Genomic DNA, 11,857 nt, shown 5'->3' on the forward strand with positions numbered 1-11,857 from the left:
CCGCCAGCAGCCATGTGGCTCGAGCACACCCGAGTTGTTTTGAATGCAAACCTGACATCATAGCGAAGGCAGCCGAGAACAACATATGCACAGTAAACAGGCAGACTGTCTTATTGATTAACAGATGAGACCTCTATTATCGATCAAAGCTTGGCGAGAAAATTTATCACTTTTAATTTCGCTGCTGCCAAATATTTCTGCCTGCGAGCCAGCCGTTCCTCGGACGATTTAAAGGCGAAGGAATCCTGCTGCTGGCGGCTCTCGCGACGCCCCGTCCCTCCGCCTCTCCTTTGGTTCGCACCTTTCGCCAAATCCTCCGCTCGCGGGGGAGCCGGGGCGGGGGCGGCGCTGCGTGGACGGGACCTAGGCGGGTGGGAAAGGGACGCGAAGCGGCGCCTGAGTTCCTGGAAACGAGCCGCGTGGCAGTCCGCGGTCCGGCGACGGGAACGTTTCTGAGCGCGGCGAGCGAAGCTTTTACAGCTCGGGCACGAACAGCAAGCGCGGTAGCTTTCCTTTTACTTTTGTTTATTTTTCCCCCTTCAAACCATCGCGAAGGTTGCTCTGTCATCTCCTAATCCGCGCTTAGTTCCTTACAACAGATGAATCAAACTTCCAAATCTAGCGAACACGTTCACAGCTTTGCCCTGGCAGCGTCTGCCGCGGCGCGCGCGTATATTGTTAATCTGTTTTTATCTGGAAGTTGCTTATCTGCTGTTAGACATCCTGTTTTTTCTCTCGTTCTAACTAGAGCCTCTGACCCGCCACACGCGGCACATGCTGATAGTGATTTTCTAAGAATTCCCCCAATCGCCGCGCCTCGAATAGTGGCAGAAGTATCTGCGCTTTGCACCCGACTGCGCTGTTTCTGCCACGTTTCTTATCAGATGGTGCCACGTTCCCTCTCCTCGCCGCCTCGGCTACCGCTCGCAACTGCCGCRACTGGAAGGGGCAGCAAAGCAATTAAAATTAGATCAGTTGCAGCTCTAATGAAACTCACTGATGTTTAATGATTTTTTAAAAGCAAATATTTAATTTCTTGTTGGCGAGCAACCCTTTACACCGAAAGGGCGCTGCAACGTCAATAGCAGAGCTCGGCGTTACACTATTATTTTGAACCAGCGTGACGGCGGGATTAGGTGGGGTGCCTGCTTCTCGTGGCTGTGCACGGGTTATAAAACGTTCAGTACTGAGCAAACCCCCCGCTAGATGAAGTGAGAGACTTGAAAAACGTGTGCCTTTCTGGGGGGTGCTGCTCTTCCTGCCGTTCCCGTGCCGCTCGCTCCTCCGGGGAGCTGCGCGATCCCGCCGGGAACAGATGCACCCTCTTGGCAGGTGCTCGTCAGAGGACCCCTCTGCTTTGGGACGGTTACCCCTGCCTTACTTCAGCCTGGCTCGGCTGCTAACGAGCCACGGGTGCATTGCTGATTGCGGGGCCTGGGCGGCGGTGCTGCGTGCCGGAGCCGCTGGAAGCCCCCGCGGAGCGGCCCCTCCGCGCATGCCCCGGCGCGGCGAGCGTGGCGAGCGCGGCTCGGCGGCACCTGCTGCGACGCCGCTTTCCCCAGGTCCCGTTTCGCGGGTTCGTCTCGCGCGGGCCCTCTTAATAACGTCCTTTTTCCCCCGTTGTCTTTCTAGCGGGTGCCAAAGCGTTCGTCTGCGATCAGTGCGGCGCGCAGTTCTCCAAAGAAGATGCCCTGGAGACGCACAGGCAGACACATACCGGTACGTTGGCCTTTTCTTCTCGTTCTCCGAACAAACGAGCGGGGAAGAAGCAGCGCGCACGGCGGCGCCGGCCCGGAGCTGCGCGGGGATCCTTCCCCTCGGCTCTGCCCCGCGTCGGCTCGGGGGCTCGCTGGGGAGGAATCAGCGCGGGAGGGCAGCCCGCCCCGCGGCCGCCCTCCCTCCGCCCTCCTCCTCGCGGCCCCCTGCGCACCTGCTTCGGGGTGGCGCCTCCTTTCCAAGCCCAAACTCAGCCGGGGGAGAGTTAAAAGTAGGTTACGATCTCGAGAGCCTCTCCGGGTGCTGGTGGCAGGGGCGGGAGGGGGCCAGGAGGAGCCGGCGCCGCTGTGGGCTCCCGCTCAGGTCCTCCCCGGGCTGGGGCGCGGGACCGGGCGCCGGTCACCCGCTCGGCTTTTTAAACGTCTTGGGAAACAAAACTTCCGCTGAGTGCCTTATTAGCAAACAAAATTCAGACCTAAGCTAAATATTTAGGCTTCCTGTGCAAGTTTCTGCCCAGCTGAAAGATTAACCCTTTGCAGACCCTGCTTTTGGCCCGCTGGATACATTTCTGTCTTGCAGTTAATTTGATTGCAGTAGATTGCCCCCCCGGCCCAGCTCGTACTTTGCAASGTTTTCATTCGTGTGTTAAAATGTGTTGGCGGTGTTCGAAAGAGAAGCCTCYCCAAACGGCTTTCTGGGCGATGCTGGCGAAGGGAATATCGCAACCCGCCCCCGCGGCGAAACCGCGCGTCTTCTGAGCCGGTGAGAGGGTCACCCGCGCCCGCGGAGCCCCGAGCGCCTGGGCAGGGTGCGGAGGAGCCGACGCCAACCTCGCTGGCGGCTCAGGCTTCGTGAGCCCGCGGCGGCGGCGTGCCGAGGCCCTGGGGAAAAGCCTGGCCCCGGCGCTGCCGGGGGGTGGTTAAGCTCCTGCCGCGGGGGACGGAGGAGGGGAGCTTCTCCTTCCGTCCCTCCGCGTGACAGCTCTTGCCAAATTCAACCATTGCTGTAGTGCTTGGCCACTGTTTAAGATTTTAGAGGAAGGTTTCGACARGGTAGATAACCCTGTCAGAAGAGTTTTGGTGCTCGGGAGCCCGAGAGTGGGCAGTTATAAGTCGTTGGAAAATCCCGCCCTGCCTTGTTCCCATTTTCAGAGCTTTGATGTGAACGATTGCGTTGTCCTGTGCCTAGGCGGCGGCCGCCATGAGGATTTATCCGTGGATTCGGGTGTCGCTGGGCTGCGCAGCCCGTTCTCTTTCGGTTTTAGGAAAAGRTGTTTTCTGATGTCTCACTTGGGAGCGGGCCCTGACAGGCGGAGGGCCGAGCTTCGGGGAAGGCAGGAATGCAGCCGTCCCGGAGCGAGGTCCCTGAATCTCCTGCTCAGCAGAGAGGACTTGTTCGCGGGCCGCAGTTCTCCCTGCCATGCGGCCAGCAGGTTGAGAAGCGCGATGCGAGCGGTTCTTGCCTCCGCCCTGGTGCTTCAGCTGGTGCAGCTGGTTCAGCTGGTGGCTTCCTTGGGCCCTGCTTGCCTGCTCGGGGTGCTCGAAGTCTTGCTGCCAGGTGTGTTGATGAGCTTCCTCTCAGTGTTGCTCCAGACTCTCCTTTTCTGTCTCTGGGCTTTGGTTTCATGTCAGTAAATTGCCTGTTTTTAACACGCGGTACTGCTGGCTCCAGCGAATCTGTATGTTCAAGAGCAGAACCCCATCWGCTTTCCCACAATCAGAAGTTGAGCCTGCAGTGATTCTAGCGAGCACGCAATCTTCAGGCAGATAAAGACCCGTCGCTGTGCGGTGAGTCACTTTTGCAAACCACTGTGCGATGCACAGGACTAATCAACAGGAAAGTTTCTATTGCAGCATTGTCYTAGCTTCTAAGATTTGTAAGCCTGAGGTAGCCCAATCTGTTCTCCCAGCAAAAGCCACGTACGCAGTGCTCAACCCCCTAAAGCACTATTGCAATCATTGCTTAGCGTAAAAATAAGCGTGCAGGAAATGATTTTTCCAAAACGCATGTGCAGCAAACGTAAGCTAGCTTGACTGCTCCGGGAGCAAACTACCGGTCGGTTCCAAAGTGCTATCAACAGTTGGCTTTTGCCACGTTTTTGTACCGCACTTTGCAGTTCTTTGGTTTAGGTGCAGTCAGTGATAAGCGCCAGGACCTCTTTAGGTTTTATATGTGGTGACAAACTGATATTGCAAATGCTGCAGTTCCTAGCATGGATTCGTTGCAGCGCGTTCAGGAATTGCCGTCCTGGTAGTCTCAGGTGGACTCTACATGCCGCTTAACTTCAGAGGCTCAGAGCAGCTCCTAAAGAAAGAGAGGAGAGGAGAGAAGAGCCTGCTCCCTTATTAGATTAGGAACAGTTTAAATCAGCACAAGCTCATCTTCAAATGCTGAAAAAAMTGGTAAATACCATTAATGGCTGCATGTGTACTCAGAGGTTGAAATTTGATGTGTGGACACTATCTTGGCATGGGAAACATGACTGGTCTTATGCCAGAGGTTTTAATGACTGATCAGTAATATAAAGTGCTGCATCACTGGACAGGAATAGGTTCACCATGTCATCTGATCTGGAAACTTTGCTGGCCAAGCATCAGTTAATAAATTTTAAAGTAATTGCCCTCCTTACTCAAAGTMATGCTAATGGGGATTGGACTTTACAAATCACAATCCTTTTAGCAACCATATAAACGCTAGGCTAAGGAGGAGAAAAAGGCTTGGAAGGGGCAAGCCAGCAAAGCAAAAGGGGTCGACTTGGGTGTGTACCCTATGCCGCACGTTTGCACGATGGGGTCGGAGCCGGATTCGGCTCTGGGAAGGACGGGGCTGGACTGGTGCAGTACCAGCCTGTTTGAGCTGCTCTGAGCGTTGCAGACTGAGCGCGGCATCCTAAGCAGCAACTCCAGATGAACTGTGTGGGCTCGGGATTTGGCCGAGCTCTGGAAGTGTTAGTGATGTATTGAGATGATCTCCCCAAAACCCAGACAAAAAGTTAAAATGAAGCACGTACACCTTTCAATTTGCAAGTATTGCGGTAGCCAGAAGCCTTTCTGGGGCTCGGTGTTCAGGCAGTCTCCAGCCGCCTCAAAGTGCAGACGTGGCGTGGGGCAGCGGGCAGGGAGGTGTCCAGGGCCACCGGTGAATCACCTGCGCGCTCCTTTGCAGAGCGAGGGTTTGCATGCTGCCCGCGGCGGGAGCGGGCGCCTGGCGTGGCAGTTCCGGTACGTCCCGGTAGCAGAAATGGTGCCAGCTCCCGGGAGGGACCTTTCCCGTCGGGACTTTGGCGGGGTTCGGTAGCTCCGTGTTCTTAGTCGTCTCAGCGTTGCAGAGACGAAGGCCTGGGAACAGCGGGGAGAGCCCTCGCGGACTGCCTGGAGCAGCAAAGGTTTATCAGGAGAACGGGCAATTGCAGAGCTGCAAAACTGCCTTTGACGCAGGCGCTTCAGAGCTGGCCAAGCGCTACTGAAGCATCTACGAGCAGCCAGCTCCCGGTGCCATTATTTTTTCCAGAGCCGCGGAGCATCGCGAGCACCAGTGCAGTACGTGGGAGCCCGTGGCTGCCCAGCGCCTTCCGCTGCCCGGCGCTTTGTAACCGCTCCCAAGCAGGCGTGACTTCAGGGGTGTCTGCTCTCGGGCAGGTATTGCATGATGGCTGCATCCGAACACGTCCTACAGGAGGGGGCAAAAAAAGAAAAGAAAGAGGAAAAAAAGGTAAACAGAGCAGCTATTAGGTTTCACTAATGACCTTGAAAATTCTGAAGAGATTAAAGTCTACTCGATTTAAAACCTTGGGCTGGAATGGCAGGGGCTGCCAAAAAGAGCTGTGTTCATGCCAGCGCTCAAATGGTGACATGCAAACTTAGCGTGGTGGAACACGACGACCCAAGTTAAACAGGTTTATCATCACCTCCTCGCGCTGTAAACAGACGCGTCTCGCTTGCACATCAGACACGGGCTTTATGGCCAAAGGAGCCCACGCTCACTGAAATGAATGGCTTCCTGTTGTCGGGTGCCTCTCAAATAGCACTGCCTGTGGCGTAAAAAAAACATGCCTTTCATACAGTTGCTATAATTATCTCGTTTTCCAAATAACATCTCCCAGAAAAGAATCTCAAGCGTCCTCCTTTCGTCCTTACCAGCAGCAGGTTGTTTGGCCAACTTGGTGAAAGTCCTCCAAACTTGCCAGAAAAAAATACCACTTTCTGGTAGATTCTCTGGTAGATGCTTTTGAGCATGATTTAGAAATTATGTGGAGAGAAGCTCAAAAAAGTAGCAACGTCAAGAGGGTTTGTTTGGTACAGGCCCACCAAAAACTGAAAACACCAGCTCTTCTCGTAGATCACCTACGGCTTGAGAGATTTTGCTGAGGATGGTGGATCAGAGAGAGGAATCTCTTGGTTTCTTTCCAAGAGATGGAGCCATTTGGGGGTGAGCAGTTGGACTACAGGAACCATCCCCTTTATCTAGCGTTTTTTCATTGTCCCGCTGGAGGATGGTGCAGAAGAGTCATGCACCTTGTCGTAACGCTCCCGCGTGCCGACAGCTATCAAACAGCGCCTGGCTCCAACGGCAGAAAGTTGAAGTCCTTATTTCAGAAGCAAGGGGCAAGGAGGGGGGTAAAGGGGAGGGGGGAAGCGTCTTTTCCCCGTAAACATCGGGACGCTGCGCGTTGCCTATAGGCCGGCTGACTCGGGACTGAGAGGTCTTTCTGGGTGTTCACTTTCCTTGGCCTCCATCCTACAGCAATAGGAAAAGCAGCAACTGTTTTGGCTCGTCTTCACAGCGGCGTAAGCTCAGTGCCATGCCGGCGGGAGAGTGTGGAAAATTACTTACTGCTCTCCTGAAATTTAGAGGCGAAATGAACGGGATGCAGGAAAGACGCCCCCAGCCGCGAGCCCCCGCGCGGGTGCGGCGCCCGCCGGGTGACTCCTGCTCCTGGCGGTCACGCCGGCTGGCCGTGGGCTGGCTGCTGCTCGAGCGTGTGCGAGCTGCGGGCTTTTATAAATATCAGAGGTGATTTGTATAGAGTTTCCTGCCGCTCGCCAAGGTATTTAGCGCGCGGCAGCGTCGGATGGAGAAGTGCCGTGTAACGTCACACGCGCTCGGGAGCGGTGTCACGCGCCGGTGTTTGTACAGTCAGTACGCTGGCGGAGATTTACTCCTGACCTAATTTCGCAGCGCTACGACACGGGCATGTTTGATGCCTAATATAGCACTTGTTTTCTTCGCGGACGCCCTGGCCTCGCTGCCGGCACGTACTCGGCTCCCGGTCTGCGGTCCGCGCCGGCGCTCCTCGCTCCCCCGGCAGCGCGCGCCGGCAAGGGGCTCCGCTCTGCGACCCCGCGCGCTCCCAGGGCCTCGCTTCGCTTCCAGGAGTGGCTTTTTGGCACACTTCGGCCTGGGTTTCTTTGGAGAAGCAGCCGTGCGCGCGCTCCTAAATCGCTTGGTCGTTTCCGGCAGCGCTGCCCTTAACCAAAACGATCTGTTTGCCTGACCCAAGCATCCCCGAACCCGCCGGCAATTACTGGCAATTCCCGGAGTGAAGGGATTTATTCTCCCCCTGCGAAAGGATTTCCGTGCCCATTTTAAACTCGCCTTCTTTCTGCAGAAGCTTGATTTTTTTTTTCTTCCCCCCTCGACTGCTGGCTGCTGTTGCTCCTGCTCCTCCTCCCCGGAAAAGCTGCCTTCGTGGTGGTACCGGCACTGGGGCGCGAGCCACGGAAAGGAGTGAATAAAACCAATGTGCAACTGAAAATTGAAAAGCTATAAATCTCCCCCCCCCCTCCTTTTTTTTCCCCCTTTCCTGGGATGTTGGTAGCATTTTGATTTAATAGTTGGACAAACACAAGGGTCTATTTTATTCGGAGTTTACAGGCCTCAGGGCTGTTATTCCTCCAAATTTAATAGCATTGAAATTGCAGGGTTTGCGATAATTTGCCTATCACTTTCTGCTCTCCCATTGATGTTTATTGTCAGCGGGATGGAATCTCAATCCGATTCACTTAGATAACATGTCTGTTAAACATTTAGATAATTGTGCCATCATTAACTTGTCACATTATTTTAGAGATTCAAAACAGTAGTGTGGTAAGCGGAGGTCCAAAGGGAGGGGGAAAAAAAAAAGAAAAGCTGCGCAGGAGAGCAGGGGTCCGGGAGAGGAGAGGTCTCGAGCTGGAGCGAGGCTCCAGGCGCTGACCGCGGGGACGGCGGAGCAGCCCCTTCCCGGGGCGAGCGGCGCGGCCGCGGGAGCCCCGGACAAAGGGCCGGGCGAATTCCAAGGCTGAGCGGCTTAATCCCCTCCAAATACTGAGCTTTTTCTTAACCAAACAAAAAAGGTGTTGGGGCAGGGGGGCCGCCGGCCCCCGCGCGCAGGTGTTCCTCCAGCGCGCCTCCGGATAACGTTGCGGCCGGCGCGGAGCCTTCTCTGGCTGTTAGGCAGCGCGTTACCAGCTCTCCGCTGGCCCTCGCGKCTGCAGGATGAGCAGGGTCTGCGGACGTCGCTGCTCAGGCTATCCCCTCCCTTCGCCCAGGGGCCTTCGGTACCTTGCTTTTAAGCCCTTGAAAGCGTCTTTGCTTGCGCAGATGCTCCGTCTCAAGTGCCGTTTTGCAGCGGGGCTTTCGGAGGAGCTGGGGCGCCGGCGTGAGGCGGGCGCGGAGGGGAGGAGGGCAGCGCACCGCCGCGAGAGCTCGGTCGGGCCCCGGCAGCCCGGCCGCCCCCGGCCCCGCCGTGCTTTGGTGGTGCCCCTGCTCCAGACGCGCTCCTTGCCGCCTCTCAGGGCTTTCTCTTCCGAGGCTTGATCGAAAGCCCGCGGAGCGCCGCGGAGCCGTTCCCGACAGCCGCCCTCGGTCCCGTGGCCCAGCCGGCAGCGGGGAGGGCGAAGGGAAGCGCAGCTTTCTGCTTCAGCCGCGCGTGCTGGTTTGCTCCGAAGCTCGGGGCCCACGTGCCGCGGCGGTGGGGGCTCTGCCGGCTGCGCCTCCGGGGCCGAACCCCTCAGCGGCCCCTCCGCAGGCGGCCTGCGCCTTTCCTTAACGAAGCAAATGTAAAATCTTCTCGGACTGCCTATGACTTTCTATTACTGTTTCACGGTACTCCTGAGAGTTTTAAGAGAGCAGTTTGATTAAGCTTATGGGAGAAATCCTCYCAGATAGCATTTTTCTCCATAGAGATAATGTACTGTACTATTAAGCATGTTTAAAGGTAATTCTCTCTCTCGTTAGGCAAAAGCAGAGCCGGGCTTTCCGGGCCGGCGCCGCGGGCTGCAGCCGAGACGCTCTGCGGGCGGCTCGTGCAAGTCGCCTGCGGCGGCTGCGGAGCCGGGCGCGCGGCCCGAGCCCGCCGGGACCGTCCGCTCCGATACGGGCTCCCTGGTTCTTTGCTTCCGTCGGTGCTGGAACCGTGTTGACTATTAAACGGCAAACAAAACCGTTAACAATAAAACGGTGCTTGCAGGCTCCGGTGTGCGTTGCCTAGCCGAGTGAAGCGTTGGCATGTCTGCCCTGTAATAGCTCCAATTTCAGATGCAAATACAGACAAGGGAACAATAAACACTTTGGTTTTCCATTAAGAGGAGGAAACTTCCMTGAACGCGGGAGTCTCGGACCACCAGGCTTGGTTCCTTCCCTTGCTCTGCTGCGCCCAAGGCGCGTGCAGCCCTCGCGGGGGAAGACGTGCCGACAGCTACCACGACGCGTGCTCGTGCCTGCCCGGGGTGCCGTGGGGAGGGCCCTGCCCTTCTAGCTCGACGTGGTGCCGGAGACCCTCGGCCGGTGGAAGCGGCGCCGCGCGGCGAAGGCGAGCGCTCTCGCAGCCTGCCCCCGCCAGCTCCGTGCGGTTTGAACGGCGGCTACCGCGGCAGAGCTGGAGCAGGGGCCCAGCAGCTAAATTAGAGAATACACAAACTGTGGATTTTTCCACAATTTAGCAAACTTCGCCTTCCATGGCTGCTTGCATGCCAGTGGAGAAGGTTGAAGAAACCGTTGCCAAGTCTTGCAATATGTTGGCTGGTCTCGCAGTGCTTTGCAGACCTGCAGTCTTACGAACGCATCAGAGAGACGCACACAGCCACAGCTGGGAAACAAAACTCGTAAATACGCAAAAAAGCATCAACTCCGGAGTTATTTTATTAAATGCTTGTGATTTTCGGGGGAATGTAGGTGTGATTTTTGAGTGCTTGGTTTTGGAAATACTGGGAAACCTCTTGTTCTGCTCTTTCGGCATGCCACAGTCCCGATCCCGGTAACGGTGGTGTCGGGGGCTGTGAGCAGGATCGAGGCTTACGTGTTTTGATCTGGGCGCGAGAATGCTGTTTTTTAAATAGAAGGCAGACGTGCGTCATAGCGAACTAGAATGGAAAAAACTGACGTTTGATTTTCTAAGCCGGAGGTGAAAGTGAACTGCAGATTCTGAGCTTACGAAATAGGTTTTCCGGTGAAATGCTGCAGTGTTTTCCAAAGCGTTAGCCGTTGCATGCAGAGAGTGCAAAAGAGGTGGTTCCTGGCGTCCGGTGCCCGAGAGATCAAACGGGAACTGTTTACCGAGGGCAAAAAAATAAGTTGAATTTGGCACAGGAGGAACTGCTAAAAGAGACACCTCCTGGGGTTTGTTGTTTCGACAGCACAGGCACCTCTGAAAATAAGAAATGCCGATTGTGAAGATGCCTTTATGGCATCTGGAGTAGCAGAAAATAAACGTGCAGCCGTGATTGAGCAGATTTTTGTGCCCTCTCTGCATACRCTCGTGTGTGTGTGTTTTCACCCTGACTTCTATTTCCACCCTTCCTCCTTCAAATTAGGCATGGAAAACTCGCRTTACCAATTTTTGATCGAGCTGACAGGGTCAGCTGAGCACCCGCTACCCAACACGTTTCCTACCAGACTGAGAGCCGGGTTGGGGACTGCGCGTGCATGCGCTCGAGCGGTTTTGCAGTGCGCAGTTCCGCTTCTGTTTAACTTGCGGGTGAGCCCTTGACAAGCTGTTTCATTGCTAGTGCCAGTAACCGAGTCGCTCGAGGGACGGTGCCTGAAGGAGCGCTTTGCCCTGCAGGCAGCGCCGGGCTCGGACCCCGGGGCGCTGCCGTCCACGGTCAGCCCGGTTCGGGTGAGGCCTCTCAGGCGGCACGGTCCGTAAATATATTTATGTGCTAAAGGGGGGATGCTCTGCAGGGAGGGGGACGCCCTAGCTTCAGCACCCGGCTATGGAGGGCGCAGAAGGAAGGTGACTCGGGAGAGGGCAAAGCAGAGGGGCTTCGAGCGAGCGATCAGAGCACTTCCAAAGTGAGAACTCCTCCGCTGAGTTTTTAGCCAGGAGGAGCAGTTTCCTTTCCAAACGCTTTCTGAGCTGAAAATGGCAGCTGCGAGAGTATGGAGAGGCAAAACATCCATCTTAATCAGATCAYGACGAGCTGATACCTTATTAAGCGGCAAGCTTGTTTAGCGAGCGGTTTAGCGGCTGAAAGCGAGGAGCAGCCGTGCCGCGAGCGCCCGGAGCGCCTGCTGCGGACCCGGCTGACCCGCGGGCGCCGTTGGGGGCCCGAGCGCGCGGCTCTGCTGCTGGCGGCGCGGGCGGCTGCTTCTCCTCTGGCGGCCCGGGGTTTGCCTCGGGCGAGATCGCGCCCCTTTGCAATAGCGAGGGCGAGGGGATGCCARGGCCGCCCGTCTTCCTCCTCCTCCCGTACTTCCCCGGCCTTCGTAGCCTCGGTGCTCTTTAGATGCAAGCTGACRTCTTCAAAGGGAAGCGTTTTTTGCGGACGCTCATTTCTGTAAAAACAATGACTGTGACAGCTAAACTTCCCAGCGGAAGCCTTCCTAATTTCGGAGCGTAATTCRCGCTGACAGTTTCACAAACGGGCAGCCTCCAAAGATAAAACCGAGCAGGGAGCGGCAGCTCTTTCCAGGACGTTTCCCAGCGCCGCGACGCGGCTGCAGCCCCGGGAGCCCGGTGSGCGCCGCGCGGCCGCCGAACCTCCGCCGCGGTGGCGTTGCGAAGGCGTAGCTGTTYGTCCGCGCCTCCGGGCAAAGCTTCGCGAAACGGGGAGCCCTGGGCCGTGCTCGGGCGCTCGGGGCGGAGGCCCGCGCTCCGGAGCCGAGCAGCGTCGGGTGCCGGCGGTGACGGACGCAGAGGTCCCGGCGCGGCGCCCGCAGC

The 11,857-nt window shown here is 56.7% G+C and overlaps 1 protein-coding gene across 1 annotated transcript in view; it reads left to right on the forward strand.

Moving 5' to 3' along the window:
- Positions 1-135: 135 nt before the first annotated feature.
- Positions 136-11,857, forward strand: part of LOC146596895 (uncharacterized) — a 23,284-nt gene continuing 11,562 nt past the window's right edge. The window contains exons 1-2 of the mRNA XM_085303123.1: positions 136-503; positions 1,633-1,719. The gene's annotated coding sequence lies outside the window, so the exon portion shown is untranslated. The remainder of the gene's footprint in view (positions 504-1,632; positions 1,720-11,857) is intronic.

The sequence above is a fragment of the Rhea americana genome, unplaced genomic scaffold (genome assembly GCF_003343005.1).
Source record: "Rhea americana isolate MKP2758 unplaced genomic scaffold, rheAme1 scaffold_197, whole genome shotgun sequence".
Lineage (NCBI taxonomy): Eukaryota > Metazoa > Chordata > Aves > Rheiformes > Rheidae > Rhea > Rhea americana.